The 25,785-nt window shown below is 35.5% G+C and overlaps 1 long non-coding RNA gene across 1 annotated transcript; it reads left to right on the forward strand.

Annotated features, from left to right (window-relative positions):
- Positions 1-1,791: 1,791 nt before the first annotated feature.
- On the forward strand, positions 1,792-24,709 carry LOC143662529 (uncharacterized). Its single transcript, XR_013165389.1, has 3 exons — positions 1,792-1,851; positions 23,984-24,064; positions 24,520-24,709. It is a non-coding gene; the product is annotated as an uncharacterized LOC143662529 (long non-coding RNA).
- The last annotated feature ends 1,076 nt before the right edge of the window (positions 24,710-25,785 follow it).

A 25,785-nucleotide genomic window follows, 5' to 3' on the forward strand; every position in this document is an offset into this window, starting at 1 on the left:
GGTTGTTTAATCTTTCCAGGTGTCAGATTTTAATCTGCAAAATGCGTTCAATCTACCTAGTTCACATGGTTGTTGTGACAATAAGCAATAAGATATGTAAAACAAGTGCACAAGTGGAGCCTGACCAATCCTAAGGGCTCCATAAATACAATATTATAACAGCTGATGCTTTTCTTTGCAGACACTTGGTGCTTTCACTTCTAGCAGTGAGAGGTCCCAGTGGCTTCCTGGAACGTTTGAAACATAATTCAACCCCCTGACAAGCCCACAATTAGGCCATGTCTTATCCCATTGCTGCTTGCTTCTTCCTCTCAACTCCTCCCACTTTCAACATCATTTGCTTACCTCTACTTCTGGTCGATCTTCACACACAAAGCTGGTTCAGTGCTCACAACCTTTAACAGGATGTGTTCTAGTCCTGAAACAATCAACCCCTGAACGCTCGTATATTTCATTCCTTCACTTCCCTCAGATCTATGATCAGAGAGGACTTCTTGACTCCTGTCCACCTCCTGTGGCCCTTGTTTTCCATCAAACAGCTTATCCACCTGGCATTATTTTATTTATATATTACATTTTTTCATTGCCTCTCTCCCTTTTTAGTGTGTAAATCCTAAGTGGACATGGAATTGCCCATCTTGTTCATTTGTTACTGCCTAAAACTGTTTCCAGCTCATAGTAAGTTACTAATCAATATTTCATGAATGAATGTAATGATGAAAATCAATCTATTTTCTTACATCCATGGGCAAAAGTCACCTTAACTCCTTTTTTAATGTAAATATGGAATTATGGACTTATCAGAATAGGTTAGCACTGTAGCTATTGGGTACAGTAAAGAATTTTTAGAATCTTTCTAGAAATGACATGAAGTAGGCATTTCAACTTGGTTCTGCTTATTGACATCATAACATATCATATAAAGAGGTTGAGAAAATTATGTGGTTCAGCCAAAAGATGTTCTTTGATGATTGCTGTAGGACAACTTTCCATGTGAATAAGTAAGATCTCACAAAGTAAGATGAATGTGAAAACATGCCATGGTGTGGCTTCTATCCTTTTCCCATTTTAGAGTACAGCTTGGTCATATATGCATTGCTATGCTTTCAGGGCTACTCAAAACCTATCAAGTATCTTCAACTTTTTCTATATAATATAGAAGGATATTAGATATCAAGTAAGAAAAAGGCAGGGAGAATAGAGTGATAAGTGGAGGAAAAGGAATATGTGGAATTTGATATATACAAATATGTACATATATAAAAAAGAAAAAAGTGTGTATATATTTCTGTATGTATCTGTCAGTCTATATCTATCTATCTATCTGTCTGTCTATCTATCTATCTATCAATCTATCTAACTACCTAAATATGTTGTCCTGAAAGAGGGGAGTCTAGCATGTAAATGACAATGTAGACCCTGAATTGTTGCTACCTTTTTGCCTGGAGAGCTCTACACATGGGAGCTGGCTGACCCAGTCTGAAATGGCAGGCAAAGAGAGAGGGGGAAACAACTGAACAAAATGCAGTGCCCAGGCCTCAAAATGGAAAATCCGCATGAGGTTCTCATAGATTAGGCTAAGAGTAGCACAGAAGGTAGAAGTGAAGGGGCAGCTCTGTAGAGAATAGGTCACACAGAACAAGTAACACAAGTCCCTGAGGGTGTTTCTGAATACCCCACACGCGTGCCCCAGGAGAGGGGGCTAGCAGTTGGATATTTAACATCAAAAAGGACACTGGCTGTTGAATTATGACAGCCCGGGCCACCAGTCTGTTCATTTTGCCCCTTACCTGTCATCTCACCAGCCCACTCAGATCCTGGAAGCAACAGATTGGGAAGGAAAGGGGAAGGGTAAGAACCTCACATTGGATGCGACTGTATGTAATGTGTGAATGTGTGTGTTTATTCGTACATATGTACATATGTATGTGTGTATATATGAAATATGTGTAAGTGATCAGAAGCTGTAAGAACTGTATGAGACTTGGCCAATGTGGGCATCAGAAAGATCAGTGCAAATATATCCAAAAATTATTTAACATAAATAATTTTCCTGATGGTTCCTTTCATGTTATAAACAAATCAATAAACTGGGTATATTAACATATCAATACAATCTGGCATTTCATATAGTTCAAGTAATAATTTAAAATCCCATTTTGTAATAGAACCCTCAAGCAAGATAAATAAAACAGTAAATATAATTTAAAATGTGCTTAAAACATTTGAGAGCACATTAAAAAGGATTGCCCAAACTTTGTTTCTTTCATTTCCTTTGTGCTTCTTTATTTTAATATTTAAACTATGATTTTTTTTATTGATTTCTACATCAATAAGTAATTTACCTCAGCTAAAACAAGGTTGTACATGGACTTTACAATATAGTTATGAATATACAGAAGTACAACTCTATGGAATTGTCTTTCTAGAAAACAGAGTAGAGATGATGTATGATATTCACATATAGTACATTTTTCCAATAATTACTCTAATCTGCATGCCAGAGAAAGTAAGTGATCTATGAAGTTTATTTTAAATTGTTTTCCAGTTGCTAACATTTCTTTGCTGTGTAACCTTTGACAAGTTATTTAAAACCATCTTTTTTGGTAGCTTCATCTGTATAATGGGGATATTAAGAATAGAAACACATAACTAATAGAACTGTTGAAGGAATTAATTGAAATAATGCATATAAAGAACTTGGAACCATATCAGGCATATAGTAAACACTTGATAATTTTAGTTGTTGCTATTGTTATAATCACAATTATTATTGTTATTTACTTTATCTTCAATAATCATAATTATTATTTAACTTTAAGATTGCCTATAGTTGTACCTCCTTACTCAAATATAGCATTAATAAGAAAAAGAAGAAAGAAGAAAATCAATTAATCCAGGAAAATAATTAGATTTCTGTTATTCACTCCAGGGAAATGTTCTATTATTATGAAAGGAAGAAATTAATTGCACGACTTATACATAATTTATTAGGTATTCTGATTGAAGGTCACTTCTCTATTGGCATTTGGGAAAAAATGCTAAGTTAAGTAGTAAACAACTTTTTGTGCAACTTTTTCAAGTTATAGGTTTTTTAAAAGAAAATTTGTCATAAAAGAAAGTACTAGGTTTTCTCACTTTTTGACAAATGAAGAAAATATATTATTTCTATGTTATATTAGAACATGAAAGAGAGAAAAAATAAGCTAATAGCTCCAACCAAAAGTTTTGCAAATGTGTTGTTAATATCTAGCATGTGTCATCAATACTTCTCATTTTATATCAAGAAAATAAATTGCAAAGTGGATTGTTTTCATCACCTCTGACAATACAAAACAAATAGCTTTGCCTCTGTTTTTCCTGTATGTTTTTCTCTGTCCTCTCTCCTTCTGAAAATAAAAATTAAGGGTGGGTTGCCATATGTGCTCTGATGATTTTTTTTATTATCTCTCTTCATATGTGAGCCAATATTAGGGCTCAGTCAAGTTCTAGGCAATTGTCCAGCACTAAATGATAACTCAGTTTTCAGAAACTCCTTTCTTATCCCAGTTGACCTCTAGAGTATTCCAGAAGCTTCCCCTGAAGAAGTAATTAATTAATTTTAACTCTTTTTAAAACTCACATGTACTCACACCTGACATATTCTATTTACATACGGAGGGTTTCACCCAATTATTTTACAATATTTTGTTTCACTAATTCTAGAAATAAAATTAGCTAAATCACATAGAATGCTTATTTATTCACAACTTACTATTACCAAAAAAGTGTTAAAATTATTTGTCCCAATAACATGGTTTTCAACAGCAAAATCTCTCTTTAAAATATTATAAAATATTATCTACTATCATGTTACTTTATTTTCTTTATAAAATCGTCACAAGGGGATACAAGGAAAATATATGAACTGTGAAAATTCTAAGAGTTTTCTAAGGCCATACAGAGTGATTCATTTGAATTTTATATCATCATGAGCAGAGGAAAGAAATAAGGTAAGGTAAGAGTAAAGGAAGAAACAGTAAATTCACATTGGAACATTCGGAGAAATTTCCCTCTATTTGCAACGCTTTTGCCAGTTTCTTCTGCTGCTTCCTTTGCTCTTCCATATGTGTGGTCATGTTGTGTGTCATATGAACTTTTTCTATCATGTGTTTGATTTTTTTAATTATTTCCATAATTTAATCCTCAACTGGAGGCAGAGATCATCTCTTTTCAAACAATGATTTTTGAAATTACTATACACTGAGAACAGCACCAGCACTTATACAATTAGCAAATTAACTTGATGTTGTTAGATAGCACATTGTCAGAAGGCATAAATAAACAAATTAAGTTCCTGAGTTATTTTTCAGCAATAATCTGTGATTTGAGAACCAGAGCAAGTAAATAAACACATTGTCTTCCCTTTATCTCCCCCATCTTAGTTTCAGGACTGCGTGGTCTCTAGCACTTGCAAGAGTTCAGCACTCCTAGATTAGAGAAGAGAGGAAGTAACCACTAGAAGAGTTCAAACCTCAAGTTAATAAGCATCATCGCTTACTGAGTGCCAGGTCAAATCTACTGGTTTTGCCAGCAGACTTTCTTCCACTTCAGTCAGGATAAAGACAAAGGAAAGGGTTACATTTCATCTACAGCAGTGTGTGAAAGTGAATGAATAAGTATTGGGATGTAGGATCGTGATTTAAAATTAGCAACACACCTAGAAGCATATCAATCACCCAATTTAAGAAGATTTCGAGTCATAATTTATCAGACTTAGCATTAATTTTTTCAGTTCATAATTTTTAGAAAAGATTTGCATTTTAAAGAAAACTTTTCTAAAATTTGCATTTTGGAGAAGAATTGGATTCTAGCAAGCTCCAAAATCATACACTCTCATATAGTTTCTCGGTATGTAATTCTAAAGCTGTTCATTAAATTCTGAGCAAACCAGGGTTCTCCCATAAGAAAACTGGTTTTATTATACTTGTTGTTGTAGCCCTTTATATGTGATTATACAAAAACTATATATAATATAATTAGGTTTTTAATTTCAGAATATGATCAGTATGGTAGTTGAGGGTATTTAAGGTAGTTTAGGTAGTTTAGAGGAGAAATATGATCAGTATGGTAGTTTAGGGTATTTAAAGTAGTTTAGGTAGTTTATGAGAGAAAATGTCTTAGAAGCGTCTGTGGAGATAAGTTTCTCAGAATTCTTCTAGTATGGGCTAGAATTCAACATAATAGACTCTCAATGTAATTGCACCCTTGGATAATGTTTTCCACCTGATAGATGAAGATGTTCTGTAGACATCCAAAGGGCCCTTTCAATCATATTCTTACCATTTTCAGTGAGTGAAAGACATAATCCTTCAGATATATTTTCTGATTAATCATTAAAACCCTGTTGAGTGGCATGCTTGTGGTAGTCTGCGCTACTCATCTGTTTTGATGATTTGGCATTAGCCTGGCTCTCCCTTGATTGCTTACCAGTTTCCACAAAACACCTTGCACTCTGATACCATATTTATTGCAATTATGCAGATATGCCATGATTGCATCAGTTTTCAAGATATTCTCCAATTCAAGAAGAGTTTTCTTTCTCAACCAACCTGAGCATCACCTTCTTGTCCTTGATAGTGAGTTCATCTGTCTTTTATATACTTTGGACAGTCTTTGAGGATGCACACTCGTGGAAGAAAGATGCCTCTTCCAGCTTTCATTGACTTTGTGCATAAACAAATTATCAAGTTTATTTTACATTTTCTTGTGCTTTCTGTTTGACTTATTTCTCTTCACATTGGAAAAAAATTTGACCACAGAAATTGCACCATGAAGAACAACTGGAGTATTAATAAACAAACAGAGCATTAGTAAAGAGGTAGAAATTACAAAAAGAAAGCAAACAGAGATCCTGGATCTGAAAAGTATGTTAATTGGAAGGAAAAATTCACGGAAAAATGTCAAGAGCAAAATAAGCACAAAGAAGAATAAGTTAGCAAACTTGAAGAGACATAGATTTAAATGATCTAGCCTAAAGAGTAGAAAGGGAAAACATGAAGAGCACTGAACACAACAGTCTAATAGACCTGTGGGACAGCACCAAGCATACCCATAAAACAAAGTCTTGAATCAAATGGCTTCATTTGTGGATTTTATCAGTCATTTAAAGAAGAATTAACACATATTTGAGTTTTTCCAAAAGAGTAGAAGGAGAAAAGACTTCTAGACTCATTCTATAAGGCCAGCATTATTCTGAACCAAAAACCAGAAAAAGAATGACCAAAAAAAGGAAATAAAACTATAAGCCAATATCCCTTATGGATATATATGCAAATACCTCAACAGCATTCTAGCAAATCAAATCAGTCAGAATGTTAAAAGGATTATGTACCATGAAAAAGTGTGACTTATGCCAAGGATGGTTCAACATGAGAGACAATTTAATGCATCACATTACTAAAAGGATAACCTCAATTGATGCAGAAAAGGCATTTGACAAAATCCAACACTTGTATAGTTAAACATTCAACAAAATAGGAATATAAGGTAAGTTATTCAACCAGATAAAGGATATTTATGAAAAGCCCACAACCCACAACCCACAAAGGATATTTCTATGCTCAATAGAGAGACTGAATATTTCTCACCTGAGGTTAGGAAAGACACAAGGATGCCCAATTTCACCACTTCTGTTCAAGACTGTCCTGGAAGTTCTGACCAGAAAAGCAGAGAAAAATAAATCTCAGGAATCTGAATTGGAAAAGAATAAGTAAATCTATCTCTATTCACATACAGCATGATCTTTTATACAGAAAATCCTCAAAAAATACAGAGAAATCTTTAGTGCTAATAAGTGAATTCAGGAAAGATTCAGGATACAAGATCAGTGCAGAACTTAAGTTGATTTTTCTATACACTAGAACAGTCTGAATAGTAAATTAAGAAACTAATTTCATTTCAACTACTACACAAGAATAACATACCAAAGATTAAATTTAATAAAGAAGATAAAAGACTCATGTACAGAAGTACAAAATATTGTGGAAATAATTTTTTAAAATCTCTAAATATATGGAGAGGCATTCCATGTTCATGGCTTGGGGGACAAATTATTGTTGAGAAGTCAATACTCCCCAAAGTGGCCTACAGATTCAGTGCAATCCCTATCATTTCAAAAGAATTTGTTTTTGTAGAACTGGAAAAGACAATCCTAAAATTCATATGGAATTGCACAAATCCCAAATAGCCAAAACACTCTTAAAAAAGAAGTTCAGAATACTCCCCTTTCCAAATTTTAAAACTTATTTAAAACTACAATAATCAAATCAGGTGGTACTCATGGTATAAGAATAGATATATTGACTATAGTAACAAAATTAAGAAGTAAACCTACATATTTATATTATATTGATTTTCAGCAAGGCTGCAAAGACCATTTAGTGTAATAAGAATAGCTTCTTCAAAAAATAGTGCTTCCATAGAAATTAGTAAATATCTCGAGGCGAATGAAAATGAAAACACAACATATCAAAACCTATGGGACGCAGCAAAGGCAGTGCTAAGAGGGAAATTTATTGCCCTACATGCCTATATCAGAAAAGAAGAAAAGGCAAAAACTCTCCATAACTGGAGAGTTACATAAAATGAATGAAGTCACACCTCTATCATACATGATATTCAAAAATTAACTCAATATTAACCAAAGACATATATTTATGTAAAAACTAAGAAATAAAACTCTTGGAAAAAAACACAGTGTTAATATTAAATACCTTGGATTTGGCAATTGACTTTTTGATATGACACCAAAAGCACAAGCAACAAGATTTAAAAAAAATGGATCGCATCAGAATTAAAAAAAAAAAAAATTGTACATGAAAGTACATGAGCAAGGAAGTGAAAATCAACCTATAGAGTAGGAGAAAATATTTAAAACCATACATGTTTTAAATATGTTCTGGTGTCTTGATTCTATGAAGAATGGTACAAGACATGGTCAGGTCTTTTCATGAGACTTAACTTCTCCCCCAGGCTGTGGAATAGAAACATGTTAAACTGTCTGCACAGTAGAGAAAAGGGCCTGGGGTAGGTGAAGGCTGATAGGGGACTGCTACGTGTTACACTCACTTCCCCAGCAGTCCCACAGTAACCACGAGGAAAATATCAGACAATATGCAAACTCATATAGAAAGTAGAATAGAGTTTACCATGTATGCTGGTTTGAAAATGTTATGTATCCCAACAAAGCCTTGTTTTAATCCTGATTCAATCTTGTGGGGGCAGCCATTTCTTTTACCCTGATTCAATATTGTAGGTAGAAACTTTTGATGAGATAATCTCCATGGAGATGTAATGCGCTCAATTGTGGGTGTGATCATTGATTAGACGGAGATAGGATTCCACCTATTCAGGTGGTCTTGATTAGTTTACTGGAATCCTTTAAAAGAGGAAACACTTTGCAGAGAGTCAGATATGACAGAAGTCTCAGAGATGACAAAACCCAGAGTTGACACAGATGTCTGGATGTGTGGAGAAGCTTGGAGCCCACTAGATGTCGCCATGAGGTATTAAGCAAGCCAGAACTTGGAGAGAGCCAAAGGAAGTGAAGAGAAGAAAGCCAGCCCCAGAGAAGCAGAGTGAGGAACCCCTACAGGAACAGACACTGAAAGCATTGAAGCCCAGGAGCAAGGGACCAGCAGATGCCAGCCACATGGCTACCCAGCTGACAGAGGTATTCCTGCCCCATCAGCTTTCCTTGAATTAAGGTATCATTCCCTGGATGCCTTAGTTTGGACATTTTCATAGGCTTAGAAATGTAAACTTGTAACTTATTATTCTCCTTTTTAAAAGTCATTCCAGTTCTGGTATATCATATTTTGGTTACTTGCAAACTAGAACACCATGGGTTGGGGAAAGGAGCACTGGGGAGTTACTACTAAATGAGTACAGAGTTTCTGTTCAGGATGAAGGGAAAGTTCTAATAATGGATGATGGGGAGTGAAATGCAACATTATGAATGTAATTAATCCCAGTGAATGGTATGCTTGAGAGGAGTTGTGACAGGAAGATATATGGTGTTTATATGTTTCCACAACTAAAAAAGAAAGAAACTTAAGTGATCATGACAATTAAATGTAATATGGGATAAATGCATAGGTTCTAAGAATGGAGGAGAAAAGGCTCAAGAGGACATCACTGGAACATATGAAAAATTGGAATATAGAATATGCTTATATCAATAATATATTTCTTGAACTTGATAACTGCACTCAAGGTGATTGCATAAGTGAATATCTTTACTTGTAGGAAATGTGCATGAAAGTATTATATGTTAAAGGATTATGATGTTGCAGCATGCTCTCAAATATTTAGGAGATAGATAGATGATAGATATAGATAGATGGATAGATAGATGGGCAGATAGATGGATGGATGGATGGATGGATGGATGGATGGATGGATGGATGGATGAATGAATAGATGAATACATAGATGTGTAAGGAGATAGAATGAGACAGAAAAGGTGACAAAATTCTGTAATTGGGGATCTGGTTATCTGGAAGGGTGAGGACATGTTGGAATTCTCTGTGTTGGTTTCTATTATTTGTGTAACTTTTCTTAAGTTTTAAATTACCCAAAATAAAAAACAATGATCTTGAGAAAAAATGTATACTACATTAGATGGCAGTATGTGTGATGGAGAACAATATAACAGGGAAAGGAATGAGGAGGTGGGAAAAGAAAAGTCCCACTTTCAAATAAGATGGCCAGAAATGGACCTGATGAGCAGAGAACATTTGAACAAAGTCCAGAAGGCATTGCTGAGTAAGCCTTTATGCACACACCTTGGGGAGGTGAATCTCAGAGAGATCAGTGCCAAGGTCCAGATTTGGGAATGCACCTTGTGTATTCATGGAATACCAAGAATACCAGCATGGGTGAAAGAAGCTAGGTGGGAGATGGGGAAGAGAAACATTCTCAGAGGAACTTTGCAGGCCACTGTAAGGACATAGGATTTTGCTCTGGGTCAGTTGGTATCACTGGAGAGTTTCATGTCAGCTGAGAAATGATATGATCTGATAATATAGATTGAATAAGAAAGTAATTGACACAAATCCACCCCCAAATAAAAAGAAAATAGTGGTGAGGATGGGTAGCATGGGCCTGCTTTCTACTTGGAACTCTAACAGAGATCTGCGAACCCACGGTATCCCAACCCTCAGTCATCTTCTGAAGCCACACAAAGACCACATGGCATGGCAGGCATGAAGGGACATTAGATTGTTTTCCCTCCTCCTCATGTGGCTTCCAAATACTTTGACAAAGGTCCATCATTCACCTATATTTTATAAGGAATGCAGATGCTGGTGCTAAATGGAAATCTGTGTTCAGTGAGTACCCAGGGTGTTGGTTGACTGCCCATGTCAGACATTGAATGTGAGTTATTTCCCAGTCTGATTTACTGTTGGTGTCCATGAGGACTGGAGAGAAGCTGATTCCATCTTAAGGTATTGACCAGCCACATGCCCAGTGGTCAAATAGTCAAGAGACTCAGTAGCCAAGACCAGAGAAGAAAAACAAAAGCAAGGGTTTGCACAAGCATGGATGCAAGCTTCCCTCTTCCTTACCCACATAAGGTAATTCAAGCTTCCTCTGCATGTATTCAGATACAAAGGAGGGGGATAAAGACAAGAATATGCATTTATACAGCAGGCTTAGCTACTCAAAAGCCCCTGAGGTGGAGATACAAGAAAACTATGTGATTTAAAAGAAATCATAAGGCTGATGTTATCTATTTGTTTTTACACATCTAGATTGTAATTGATTTTGTTTTTGACTTTCCAACAGTAATGTCAAATGTGGTATTGATTTTAAAGGTAGCCAATGCAGAAAGATGGTTTTCTCTTGAAATTCCTTATTTTAAAATGTCTTCTGTTTCAATTTAGAGCCAAGAAAACTTTCTGAAATTTGAACTGATAAGCTTACCAAGGGTGAAAATGATAGAGAGGGAATAATTCAGGAGATTCCTACCTAGATCCATTTTCAAAAGACATATATGTGTGAGTGACTGCTCTCCATATCTTTTCTACTTCCCATAGTGGAAAGCCAGAAATCTTCGTCTCAATGGTCTCCCTTCCTCTGTAATCCTCTGTAATCCATTTGAGAAATTATTAGAACATGGGAACAGTTATTAGATTGAATCACTATTATGATCTTAAACCAGGTAATGAAAATTACATGTTCCTATTGCTGAACTGTAGCCTGACCCAGACATAACAAAGAAAGAGTTGGCAAGTCATCAATGTGATGCACCCTAACAGAGGGTGCATTCTGTCTATTTTTACTTAGGTTGAAAAATGTGGGTTTTTCTGTATTTTGTTCCTAGGCCCTGAGCAAAGTAATGGAATTAAATGTGAATATGAAAGCAGCAACAACCCACCAAAATTTATGTTGCCTTCAAATCTTAAACTTCCTATTGTTTTATTTCTTTTATTGGCTTACAACATTAATCATATTATTAATCAATTAATTAATTACTTTGTTATAATACATACAATTGGCTAAGACTCAGAATCTTAGCTTAGAATTTTTGGAGCGAATCATATTAGAGTATTTAGTTAACATTCCAGATTGCAAAACGGTTCCTGCCCTTGTAAATCATTCGCTACTTATATAATGTGTTCTCTTTGCTAATTAAATCGGTTGCATAAAGCTTGTGGAACCTGGGGATTTGAACTCAAAGAGCATTATAGGGCATAGTTATTCATTCTAAGCTGGCTCTGGTTTTGCCACATGCTGCACAATTCTAAAAGCCAAATGCTACTTTATGTGGCATGTATGCTACTCCCTGAGGCAGATTTCAGCCCCCAATTTTCCCTTCCCTAATCACTTACATTTATTTTCATACTGTATACAACATTAAGTAAATCAGAGTATCCGTTATGACCTCTAATTACTTTTGTGTAAGGTAGAATGCTTAAGTGTATTAAATATGTTAAATATGGCAGTAGTCCCACTGAGAGACCCAGGAATTTCAACAACATCACCTTTATAAAGCAACTCAAGATTCTTCTCTGCTTTCAAGCAGCTTCTTAACTCAAGTAGAAATGCTCTGAGATGCGGCTTGCAATTAGCCTTTGACATAAGACATTGCCCCAGATGAAAGAAGAACAGAATAACAATGAAGTTCTCAATAGCATATCTGCACTGCTTTCCATTAATAATAAAATAGTAAGGAGTATTGGCTTAAAATACTCAACAAGTAAGTGTGTATTCTTTGGGGTAATATAGAGTTTAGTTAGCGCTATTCTTTATTTCAATGTTAAATCTCATATAGGTAAATTACTGTTAAAGAATCTATAAAACAATATGTCCCCAAAGTGTCTCTCAACTACTGAAAGTAGCATGAATAAGTAAAAATGCAAATTTTATATGATATTATGTTAGGTGAAAAATTATTTGCTTCAAATAGTACAATTATAATAATATTCTCTCATTAATCATAACAAATGTACCACACTAATGCAAGATGATCGTAATAGTTGAAGTATATGGGAATTATGTATTTTGGGCACGCTTTTTCTGTAAACATATACTTTCTCTAGTAAAAATTATATGTAACAGATCCCTTTGCTGCCTTATCCAGGGTGGGGATTCTGTAAAGGGTATAAGAGAACTTTCTGAGGTAACAGAAATGTTCTATTACTTGCCTGCAATGGTGGTTACACAGGAATATGTATTTATTAAAACTCATTGACTTGTCTGCTTACTATCTATACATTACACTGTTAATAAATTTTACTTCGATAAAAAATAGTTACATAACTCAACTTTATACAGAAAACAGATCTCTTTGACTAATGACATTAAATATCATTAGAATATGATATCCATATCCTTCCTATATTGTTTTATTTTTAGGATGATTTGCTACTAGTATTCTAAGAAGAGCATATTTATGTGTGTGTATGATTTGCTACTAGTATTCTGACTAGAGCATATTTATGTGTGTGTACATACATTTTACCACTACTTTCCATTGCATTAGGTCATTTACTTGGCACAATTCTGTGGACATATTATAACAAATGTGGTGAGTATGTGTGTACATATGTCCATGCATGTGTGCACTCCATAGTGAGGAGCTGAAGCCATACACAACAGAGAGAATCCATACCGTTATATTCTCATGCAAAGTCCTTTCTAATTCATATGAGAACAGCACAAATATTCAATTTTCATTTATTAAGACAATCAATAAACATTTATTAAGCACCTATTATATGCCAAATACTTCAGGAGAGGTTGAGTAAACCAAGGAGAATATCTCAAGGTCAAGAGACTTATTCTCACCAAAGATTTTTATTCTAATCTAGAGACAAGTGTGCAAGAAAACACTTGTCACAATGCAGATGCTAACAGAGGCAAATAAAAAGTGGGTCTTCAATGACTCCAACAAAAGGCATGTTGTTAATCTTAACTACCATTCTTATAGGTGTGAACCCATTCGTAAACAGAATTTCTTGAAGATGTTATTTTTAGTTAAGATGCAACCCAGCTGAATGAGAATGGGTCTTAATCCACATTACTGGAGGCATTTTAAAGAGAAGAAATTGGAAGCCAGAAGGCAGAGAAAGCCAGAGGTCAGATGAAAGTGGAAGAGCAGAAAGGAGAGGACATTGGCATGTAATAGGAGGTAAAGATACAAGCCAAAGAACCCCAAGGATAGCCAGCAGCCAACTCTACAATGATATAGTCTTCAGGAAGAAATCAAGCCTTGCTGAAATCTTGATTTTGGACTTCCAGTCTCAAAATCATGAGTCAATACATTCTTGTTGTCTAAGTTAAAATTTGTTTGTGGCATTAGTGATAGCAGCTCTAGTAAACTAAGACACAGCCATGCACTGAGGAATTATACCCATAGGGTGTGCAGCAGAAAATGTGGTAAGGAAAATCTTTAAAGGAGATGATACTCTAGCTGGGTTTGAAGATTGATGAGATGGTACTTCACATTATCTTTGGATACTTAAGATCATTATGCTATACATATTTACTACCACATAGCATAATTTCTTTGGAGATCAGGCAGGACGTTTTATGACACCTTGTTGAGCTTGCAAGTACATGAAAATGACTGAAAGTTGGGGTCAAATACAGAAGAAGAAAATCTGAACTGTGGCATCTATATTACATCACCCAAGATAAAGCAGATGCCTTGAGAGGGAGCAAAGTGACACAGAACACTCATTTTGAAGGGTGCCGTTCATCTTGTTGTCAAAGTTGTGTAATCAAAGACAAGTAGTATTTGGCTGTGTGAGATAATTCTGGAAACAAATGCCTCTCTCCCAAGAATTATTTTTGATATAGTTAGTTTTTTTAACAATTTTAAATATACAGGCTGTGAAGATAGTATAGAGAGTCTCCATATGTCCTGCACATATTTCTCCCCATTATTAACATCTTACATGATTGGGAATTGAATCATGCCCCCATAAAGACATGATGAAGGTAGTACTGTAGGGGTGAACCCATGTGTAAATAGGTCTGTGCTGACTTGAAGATGTTATGTACCCAAAAAAGCCATGTTCTTTTAATCCAATCTTGTGGGGACAGACCTATTATTGGGTGGAACCTCTTGATTAAGTTGTTTCCACGATGACGTGACCCTGCCAATTCAAGTTGGGTCTTAATCCACTTACTGGAGTCCTTTAATTGAGAGAACTTTTCAGAAAGCACAGATGCTTGGAGACAGAAATTCTCCCAAGAGATGCTAAGCTAAGAGATGCAATCCAGAATTTTCCCTGGAGAAGCCAAGAGAGAACCTAGGAATCAGAAGCTGAAAGCAATGAACGGGGAGCAAGGACCAATAGATGGCAGCCAAAAGTATTCTCAACTGACAGAGATGTACCAGATGCCAGTAGCTTTTCTTCAGAATCTGGGCACCATCTTTGTGAGGCCTTAATTTGGATATTTTCATGCCTTAGAGCTCTGCATATGTAATATAATAAATCTCCTTTATAAAAGCCAATCCAATTCTGGTATATTGCATTATGGCAGTTTTAGCAAACCATAAAAAGGATCTTTGAAAAGGTTGTCAGTAATTGCGTTGTGTACTCTTTTGTGAATGAGATCTTCAAAGATCCTATTTAGATGAGACAAAATTGAAATAGAGTAGGCCTTAATCCTTATGAAGTTCTTATGAGGTGATCTAGAGAGAAACATGGACAGCTGAGCAGGAATAGAGGCCAGAGAGAGATTGCCATGTGATCAAGGCAGAGATGCAAGCCAAGGAACCCAAAAGATTGTGGCATGTCATCAACAGACTCCAGGAGAAAGCACAGTCAACCCATAGTGTGATATTGAACTCTAGCCTCCAAAACCACGAGATAATAAATTTCTGTTGATAAGCCAACCCAATATGTCACTCCTTTCACTTAGAAATATGTAGTTCGTGTCTTGATAGCTCTTTCATTTTTGTCATTGCATGATATTCCATTCTATGGATGCACCACAGCTTGCTTATCTATTAACCTATTAAAGAATATTTTGGTAGCTTCCAGTTTTTGGCAAGTCTGAATAAAGCTGCTATACATGTCCACATGTATGTTTTTGAGTGGACATAAGTTGTATCTAAGTTGGCTAGAAGTATAGGAGAATGGTAACTGGATCATCTGGAAAGATTAGTAAGAAACTACCAAAAGGTATTAAAAAGTAGTTTCACCATTTTGTAGTCAGTCCTTGGAGGAGAGAATGAGAGTTCATACTGTTCCACATCACAACTGCAATACCGGAATTTGATATTGTAAATATAAATTGATTTTAAACATTCAAGTTGTGTATAGTTGCATCTCATTGTTTCAGTTTGCATTTCCTAATGGTAGATAATATTGAACAATTTTTCATATTCTAATTGCTATCTGTGTTGTTTCTTCAGTGAGGTGTACATCCAGATCTATTCCCTATATTTAACTAGGGTTGTCTGTTTCCTTACTTTTGCATTTTAAGATGTTTTTGCATATTTTGGATTCAAAACTTTATCAGACTTGTATTATAAAAATATGTTTGCCCCATCTGGTTTGTCTTTTAATTCCTTTAAAAGTGTCTTGCAGAACAGAAGGTAAAATTGTAATGGTTACATATTTTTTCTCATGCATCATGTTTTTTGTATATCTAAAAACTTTTTGGCAATCCCGAGGTCACATGGATTTTCTGCTAGAAATTTTGTAGTTTGGATTTTTTAAATTTAGGCCTGTAATCTATTTTGAGATAACTTTTTGAAAGTAAGGTCTGTGTCTCAGTTCATATTCTTTTGTTATGGACATCTAATTGTATCAACACCATTTGTTCTAAAGACTGTCCTTTCTGCAATGAATTGCCTTTGTCCCGTTGTCAAAGATCAGTTGAAGATATTTTTGTGGATCTATTTATGGGTTCTCTATTCAGTTCCATCCATCTACGGCAATAAAATTCTCTTGATTACTGTAGCTTTACATTAAATCCTTAAATTGGATAGTCTGAGTCCTCTGACTTAGTTCTTCACTCTTGCGTTGGCTGCTCTAGATCTTTTGCCTTTCCATATAAAGTTTAGATGCAGTTTGCCTATAACTACAAAAGAGCCTGCTAGGATTTGTACTAGGATTGCCTTGACTCTATAGACTAAGTGGGGATGAACTGACTTCAAAATATGATCTTCCTATCATTAAATGAGTAATACCTCTTCATTTGTTTAGATCCTTGATTTCTTTCATCAAGCTTTTTAGATTTCTACATATCTTGCAAGTTTTATGTCTAAGGATTTCAATTTTTGGTGCTATTCTAACTGGTAATGTATTTTTAATGTCAAATTTCAATTGTTCCATACTGGTGCATAGGAAAATAATTGACTTTTCAAAATTTAACTATGTAACCTCTGACCTTCTTATACTTGCTTATGAGTTCCAGGACTGTTTTTGCTCATTGTTTTTGGTTATTTGTTATTTGTTTTTGTTTTCAATTGTTGCATAGGCAATGTCATTTGTGAATACTGATATTATTTCTTCCTTCCCAATCTTTGTACCTCTCATATCCTTTTCTTGACCTATTGTTCTTGATAGAAATTCTGGGACAATATTCACAGAATATTGTGGGAGGGGATGCCTTATCTTTCCTTCACCTTCATTACTAATGATGCTAATGTGGGTTAATATGGGTTTCTGTAAATCCACTTTATCAAGTAATAAAGATATATTCTATCCCATATCTGTTTTGTCATGAATAGGTGTTGATTTTCTCAAATGCTTTTGCTGCAATGATTCATATGCTTTTCTTCTTTAGCTTGATAATGTGGGTTGCATTAATTGATTTTTGAATATTGAACCATTCTTATATACCTGGAATAAATCCCCCTTGATTATGGTTATATATTTTATATGTTATTTAGCTAATACTTTGTTAAGGAATCTTGCATGTACATTTATTTCCTTTTTAGATAATGTCTTCATATAGTTTTGGCATTAGATTTATATAGTTTTGGTATTAGATTTATAGTATTCTTATAGAACAATCTCTTTTTAAAAAAAGAGATTGTAGAGCATTGGAATCATTTAAGGAAGAAATTATTCATTGTTTTGGAAGGTTGTTATTTGGCCTGGTTCATTCTGTTTTGGAGGGTTATTAATAATTGATTCAATTTCTTTAAGAGATATAGATCTGTTCAGCTCTATTTTTTTCTAACATGAATTTGGTAGTTTGTTTCTTCCAAACAGTCAGTCAATTCCATCTAATTTAAAAAATCTGTGTGCATAGAGTTGTCAGTTGTATTCTCTAATTATCCTTTTAATATTCATGGATTAGTACTGATAATACCTTTTTCATTTCTGCCATTAGTATTTTGTATCGTCTACCTTTTTCTTGTTTGGCCTGAGCAGATCACTTTTATTCATCTTTTCAAGTAACCAGCTATTGGTTTCATTGCTTGTTCTCAGTTATTTTCCTATTTTCAATTTCATATCTAATTTGTATTGTTTATTATCTTCTGCTTGCATTAGGCTTAAATTTCTCTTCTTTCTCTAGTTTCCTAAGTAGAAGCTTAGGTTATTGATTTAAGAAATTTAATGATTTTCTGCATGCTTGATCTGTCAATTACTGAAAGAGGAGTGTTGAAGTATCAAACTAAATATTGAGCTTGTCTATTTTATCCATTCAGTTTTATTAATTTTGCCTCACATCCTTTGATGCTCCTTTGTGTGATGCATACAATTAAAGATTTTTATGTCTTCTTAAAGAACTGACAACTTTATTGTTATTATGTGTAATCCTTATTTATTCCTGACAATTTTCTTTGTTCTGAAGTCTGTCCTACTGCTGTGCCAGTCCCCTGCCCCCAGCACATGTCAGGGAGGGCAGGGCAAATTCTTAACACAATTCCTGATTCTTATGGAATAATGCAATATATTTTAGCAACTACTGTTATTCTTAATTTGGTTTCTTCTTTGACATTCTGGTTACAGATGTAGTAGAAAAAGTTGAAATAAAGGTAGAACAAGGTATCCAAAAAAAAATACATTACATTAATACACAAAATCCAGTTTTTTGTTTTAAGTAATGTACATCTTTCCATTTTCCTTACTTTTCACCTGAGTCTTTACATTTAATATGGATTTCTTTTAGACTTTTGTAATGGGTCCTTTTTTTTAAATCTACTCATAATCTTTCTTTTTAATTATTATATTTAAGCCATTCACATTTAAAATCATTGCTGATATAGTTGGATTACTGTCTACTGTATTTATATTTATTATTTTTTTTTTTATTTCTTGCTTCAAAATCCTTCAGTATCCTTCTTTTTATCTTCTCCTTAAATAGTCTGTGCCTTATAGCTCTTCCAGCTGTAATCCACTGTTATTCTACTGGGAAACTATTGATGTGGTGATGAGATGTGGGGTAGAGAAAGAGTTCTAGAACATCAGGATTAAATCTCATTCTTCTAGTGGGCTATGAAAAGCACAGGTTTGTCTTAGCCAGCTTAAACCAAATTAGGTGAGATCAGAAGCTAGCAGCTGTTAGAGCTGGAGAAATGAACTTCCCCTGAGTGGTACTGTTCTTAGTGAATTCTTTTTCCCATAGAGTAGACATTTGGAGATATGCTATGGGCCTATAGAGCTCTGCAAATCTATGTTTCACAACACTCAGCATATTTCATAGCAGTTTTTTACCCCTTCCCTTGCCAGACACATATGGATTCCAACCTTGTGCCCTACCCCTCTTCACCATGAGAACACATGGGATTCTGAGAGGTGTAACCCACAAAGACTGCAGCCCCCATGAGTTTCTCACACTCATGCTAGTACAAATGCAAGACTCCAGAAATTCAGCAAATTATATGGTTGCTGTAGCAGATTCTGCTCCAGGTGTGCTGATCTCAGCTAAGATCCTTTATAGCCTCCTTTCTTTCTGTTTTTCAAGATGAGGGCTTACCCTGGAACCTCAATTACTGATGCATCCAATAAAAGTACTCAATTTCCAGTTAGTTAAGCTTTTTGCTTATTTTAAGCATGGGATGATGTCTTGCAATCTCTTCTTATTCTATTTATGATATTTCGGAACTGAAAATTCAATAATAGAAAATCTTAATTTGTCTTCTGATAATTTAATTTTTTTGTCATTTCTGAGTCTGGTCTGTATACATATTTTGTCTCTTGGGACTATCATTTGGTATCTGTTCTTTTTGTTTGCTTGTTTTTCTATGTTTGTTTTTTGTCTTTTAGCATATCTCATAAATTTTGTTATAACTAAGGCAAGATATGTTGGATTTACAATGAAGGTTAAGATTTTTAGTGTGAGGTTTTGTGTGATTGAGGCTAGGAGTCGGACTGTATTCAGTGTTGTTGATAGCTGTGGGTGCCAGAGGCTTCATATTTCTCTAGTATGTGTATTTATACATATCTCTATGTTGTTGTCTTTGGGTTTTCCTAAACTTTCTCCTTAGATCAAGTCTGTGGCTTACATACTTTTCAGCTATAATCCATGGCTATTATACCCCGCTAATATGATGGTAAGGTATGTGAGGAAGCATTCTATAATAACACCATTATTATTTTATGTCTCATGCGATTTCACATTAAGCTTCTATTCATCAGCCTTGCCATTTAAGTGTTTCTACCATCTTATGGCTCCAGAGGTCTCTGCTCTAGTTAAGCAGATCTTGGCTGTACTTTTCCAGATTCCTTTCTCTCTCCAGACTTAGGGGAGGCATTTACCCTGTGAACTTTGTTCACCCATGAGTCTAAGAATAATTGTTTGATTTTCATTTTTTTCAGTTTTTGTTGTTGTTGCTTCTATTATAAGAATGGGAGGGATAACATCCATGCTTTTACCTTTCAGAATTTTAAATCTCTACCAAGAATTTTAAAGTTGAAGCTGAAATACATTCACAGGAAGCTTTGGAACAAGACACTAATTAACAAGAACAGGCATCAATATACAGTCCTTGTAGTTTTTTAAAAGCAAGAATATCTACTCATAGAGGCAGATTAATCATCACAATTTAGAATATGAATAAAAATTTAAAATTAAAAACACCTCAGTACTACATAAGGTATAAATGTGAGACCACAGTCCGCCATGGTTCTTGTTCATTGCTGCTTGTCTTGTGAGCAGAGGCATGGATTTCGTTTTGTTGTGGACTATCATTTCAAATATGTTTTACAGCAAACAATCTTGCTGGATGGAGATAGCGCTTCAGTCAAGTTTTCGATTGTTTGCTTACAGGCTTGGAAGACAAGACAATATCTCCATTTGGAGCAGAGGACAGTCATGCCAACTATCTAGTATAAAAGAGTAAGGTTTCCTAATTGCAGGATTCTTGTGATGAAACACACTGAGTTTGCAGATGGCTCTGCATCACCCTGTGAAATGAGGATTCAGGAAATGGGTAAAAAAGCTGACACTCTGGCTATTGCTATAATCATGGGTAACAAATTCTGTTGTCCTGACACTGAGTATTCTAGTTTGCTAGGTGCCGGAATGCAATATACCAGAAACAGAATGCCTTTTAAAAAGGGGAATTTAATAAGTTTCTAGTTTACAATTCTAAGGCTGAGAAAATATCCCAATTAAAACAAGTCTATAGAAATGTCCAATCTAAGGCATGCAGGGAAAGATACCTTGGTTCAAGAAGGCCAGTGAAGTTCACAGTTTCGTTCTCAAGTAGAACGGCACATGGTGAACACAGAGTTTCCCTCTCATCTGGAAGGGCACATGGCAAACACGGCATCATCTGCTAGCTTCTTCTCCTGGCTTCCTGTTTCATGAAGTTACCTGGGAGGCATTTTACTTCTTTATCTCCAAATATCGCTGGCTGGTAGACTCTACATCGTGGTCCTGCAGCATTCTCTGCTCTCTCTTTTCTCCAAAATGTTTCCTCTTTTATAGGACTCCAGAAACTTATCAAGACCCACCCAAATGGGTGGAGACATGTCATATATAACGTAATCCAGCTTAACAACCACTCTTGATTAAATCACATCCCTAGGGAGATTATCTGATAACAGTTTCAAACATACAGTATTGAATAGGGATTATTCTGCCTTTATGAAATGGGATTTAGATTAAAACATGGCTTTTCAAAACATCCTTTCAAACCAACACACTGAGGACTCATGTGCTCTGTAAAGTCCATAAAATTGTGACAGACTAACATTTGGTCCTGCAAAAAGTATAAAATCACAGCATAAAATAGTATGGAGAATTTCATGAACTGAATTGTCTTTAAAATGTTAACTTTCATGATATATTGATAGACATGTTTTATATTGTGTTGAATATTTAATGTTATATATCTGTATATGTAATGTACTAATAGTATTAGTTTGAGTTCTCTAGAGAAATAGAACCAACAGAAGAGATCTGTAAATATGAAATTTTTTATAAGCACTGTATCATGTGATTATGGAGATAAGCAAGTCCAGAGTCCTTTGGGCAAGTGGCAAGTGGCAAGGTGGGAACTTGGATGAAGGTTTTCAATGAATTCTAGGAGAAGCTGGCTAATGGAAGTAGAGATTGAAATTCTTTCTGACTACTGAAACCATCAGTTCACCATTTAGGCCTTCAACTGATTGGATGAGAATTCTCTTAATGTTCAGGGCAATCTCCTCAGTTTATTGTAGATGTTATCATCCATAGCTGCAATTAACGTGCTGATGATTTAAATGCACAAACTGTCTTCACAGAAAAAGCAGGCCAGTGCTTTTCTGACTAAACAACAGGGCACCATAACCTGGTCAAGTTGACATATGAACTTAATCACATAATACAACTTCAATTATATAGGATTAACAAAGAAAATAAAAAGTTTTCAACCATATAATTTATGACTTCCTCAAAAAAATCATGTTTTCATATTATCTTGAGATTAAGGAAATTTTAGATAAAATTCTCAAATATTTGACTCCTTATTATGTGCTCTAAAATTTAAAACACCATGATCATTTTTGTAAATATAATATCTTTAATACACCTAAATTTGATCTAAAGTGAGTGCTATAGGTAAAGTTATATAGACATTACTTTGAATTGAATATATTATCAATAATGAACAGAAAACACGATAAAGTAAACCTAAGCCTTAAACTAGTATCAGCCCTCTTTGGTCTGATTTCCATAGGCTGTTTACTATACAATTGAATTCTAATTTGAAAACTTTGTGGCTGTGATGATTAAGTTCCTGTGTCAACTTGGCCAGGTGATGGTGGGCTCTTGTTTAGTCAAGCAAGCACTGGCCTATCTATTGCTGTGAGTATATTTTATGGACTTAAATCTTCAGCACACTAATTATATCCCAGACTAATTACATCTTCAGTCAGCAAAGGGGAGTGTCTTCTGCAATGAGAGACATTTAATCTAATCAGTTCAAGGCTTTTAATGGGGAGGTGATAGCTTCAACAGTCAGAAGAAAGAACTTTCGCCTCTATTCAGCCAATCAGCCTCTCTTGAAGAATTCATTGAAGAGCTTCATTGGAGTTGTCAGTTTGCAGCCTGCCCAGTGGAATTTGGGTTCATACATCCCAGCAGTTACATGAAACACTTTTATAATATCTTGTGCTATTTACAGATATCTTCTACAGGTTCTGTTCATTATAGAACCCTGCTAACTACAGCTGTGGTACTTGGGGTGGTTCTTGAGAAACAATGTTTAAAATGTATTTTTTGCAATTCATTTTCTATTCTGATTAGACTCAAACGCACTAATGACTCTGTTTCCAATAATCAAGATGGCACCATCAGTCCATGGTGTGTGTTGACAATAGAGATACACAAAATATCACCATTTGATTCTGCTAATTGATAGACTTTTCTGAGGCAGGGTTCTGGGTAGCAGTGTTTTGACCCCTTAACAAAATTTTGTGGAGTTAAAAGTTATAGTGATGTTGGCTAGTTGTTCCTAGATACTCTCGATACAGTTATAAACAAAAAGGATGAGTTGAAGGCTTTAAATCTGCAGCTTCAGTGCCTTATGTAGAAGTTTCCTGTGACCATGGGCTTGAGATCTCTGAAAACCAGACCCAGAGTCAGTTTGTGTGAATAGCAGATTTACAATGCAAATTAAATTCTCAACCTTGCAGGGTGTTTGCTGTTAAAAATGAGGGCATTTACTGGAAAGGAATGGAATCCTGAAAATTGGGATGGGGACATAATGGATTAATAATGATGCAGTGGGGATACTGAAAGCCTAGATTCTGCTGAGTCTTTGCCAGATAAACTTATAATGGTCTGCCGTGAAAAAACAGTCATTCCAGCCAGCCCTGAAGAAACAGCCTCCTGACCTCCATCTTCCCTGAGGAGTCTGAGATCCAAATTCCACCTGAGAGATTAATCCTTCAGTGCCAGCTAAACCTGTGACCACCTCCCCCAAGGAATCAGCCCTCACACCTCTGAAGAGAATAATCCTGTTTCAGCAGATGAAATTGTAAGAGGAATGCCCTGAGGTAATTGGCTTGAAAGACACTTCAAATTCTTTTCATAGATTGAAGTACCAAGAAGCCCTGAAAGGTGAGGCACAAAGGTGTGACCGATAAGGAGGTATGCTGTACTCCAAAAGAACTGTGTAAGTTTTTCAATTTATATAGACCAAAATCAGGGGAATATGTGTGGGGATGGATATTAAAGATGTGGGAAGATGGTGGGAGGAAAATAAAGCTGGATTAGGCTGAATTTATTGATACAGTTCCACTAAACAAAAATTCTGGAATCAGTGTTGTAGTTTGAGGTGTTAGAAAGGGCATTAACAGTTTGTTTGGATGGTTGGCTAAAACACGGATCAAAAGGTGGCTGACATTATCTGAGGCCAAAAATCCAGAACTACCCTGGTATAATGTAGATAACGGGATCCAAAGGCTTAGAGAGATTGGAATGAGAGTGGATTTGTCATGGAAGACATACTCAAACACTCCAGAGATGTCCAGAGGACACACCTTTTACAAGGACTGTGAGGAATAAGTTTGTGAAGACTAGCTCCATCATCCCTGAAGAGATTTGTAATCACCCTTCTCTGTTTGTTAGGTATCACTGGAATCCTTAAACACAATGGAGATGAGATGATTGGATCCCAAGGTGGCATAAACCATGTGGCAACACTTAATTGTCAAAGACAATTTTGGCATGGTTACCATAATGGACACCAGACTCAAAGCAGCAGTCAAAATGCTCTGACTCACAGAAACCTATGGCATTGGCTAATAAATCATGGAATACCTAGAAGTAAAATAGATGGGGAGTCTATTGAATTCTTATTTGATTTGTATAAGTAAAGAGTTCTAGCTCAAGTGAATGGAAGTCTAACTTGAATTAGAAAAACAGAGCGTCTCAGCCCCTTAATCAATTTTCTGACTTGAAACAGTTTACAGACCCAGAGATCCTTACATGAGGGGAAGTCCAGGTTCCCTTCAGAAAAGACCCTCCTACACTCCTCAAAATTTATATTGTTAATCTTCCTCCCAGCCTTCCCCAAAGAGATCTACAGCCTTTTACCAGGGTAACTGTTCATTGGAGAAATGTAAATGATCAGATATTTAGAGATTAGTAGACACTGTCTCAGAAGTGATTAATTCCAGGAGACCCAAATCATCATTGTGGTCCACCAGTTAGAGTAGAGACTTATGAAGGTGAAGTAATCAACAGAATGTTAGCTCAGGACCATTTCACAGTGGGTCCAGTGGGTTCCAGAACCCATTCTGTAATTATTTCCCAGTTATAGAACACATAATTGGCATAGACGTAATTTGCAACTAACAGAATCCCTAAATCGGTTCCATGAATTGTGAAGTGAGGGGTCTTATGGTAAAGGAAAGGCCAATGACAAGCCACTAGAACTGTTCCAACCTAGCAAAATAGTCAATCAGAAGTAATACTGGATTCCTGGAGGGATTGCATAGATTAGTGCCTTGTTTAAGAACTTAAAGTATGCAAGGGTGGAGATCCCCACCACATTCATATTTGGCCTATGCAGAAAAAAGATGGGGTTTAGATGATCACAGTGGATTATGGTAAACTTAACCAGGTGATAATTCCAATTGCAGCTGCTGTTCCAGCTGTAACATCCTTGCCTGAGCAAATCAAGACAACTCTTGGTCCCTGGTGTGCAGCTCTAGATCTGCCAAGTGCCTTTTTTTATCAGTAGCTTCTAGTAAGGACCACCAGAAATAGTTTGCTTTCAGTTGACAAGGCCAGAAGTATACCTTCACTGTCCTACCTCAGGGGTACATCAACTCTCCAGCCCTATGTCATAATCTTTTCCACAGGGAACTTGATCATTTCTCCTTCCCACAA

The sequence above is a fragment of the Tamandua tetradactyla genome, chromosome 18 (assembly GCF_023851605.1).
Source record: "Tamandua tetradactyla isolate mTamTet1 chromosome 18, mTamTet1.pri, whole genome shotgun sequence".
Lineage (NCBI taxonomy): Eukaryota > Metazoa > Chordata > Mammalia > Pilosa > Myrmecophagidae > Tamandua > Tamandua tetradactyla.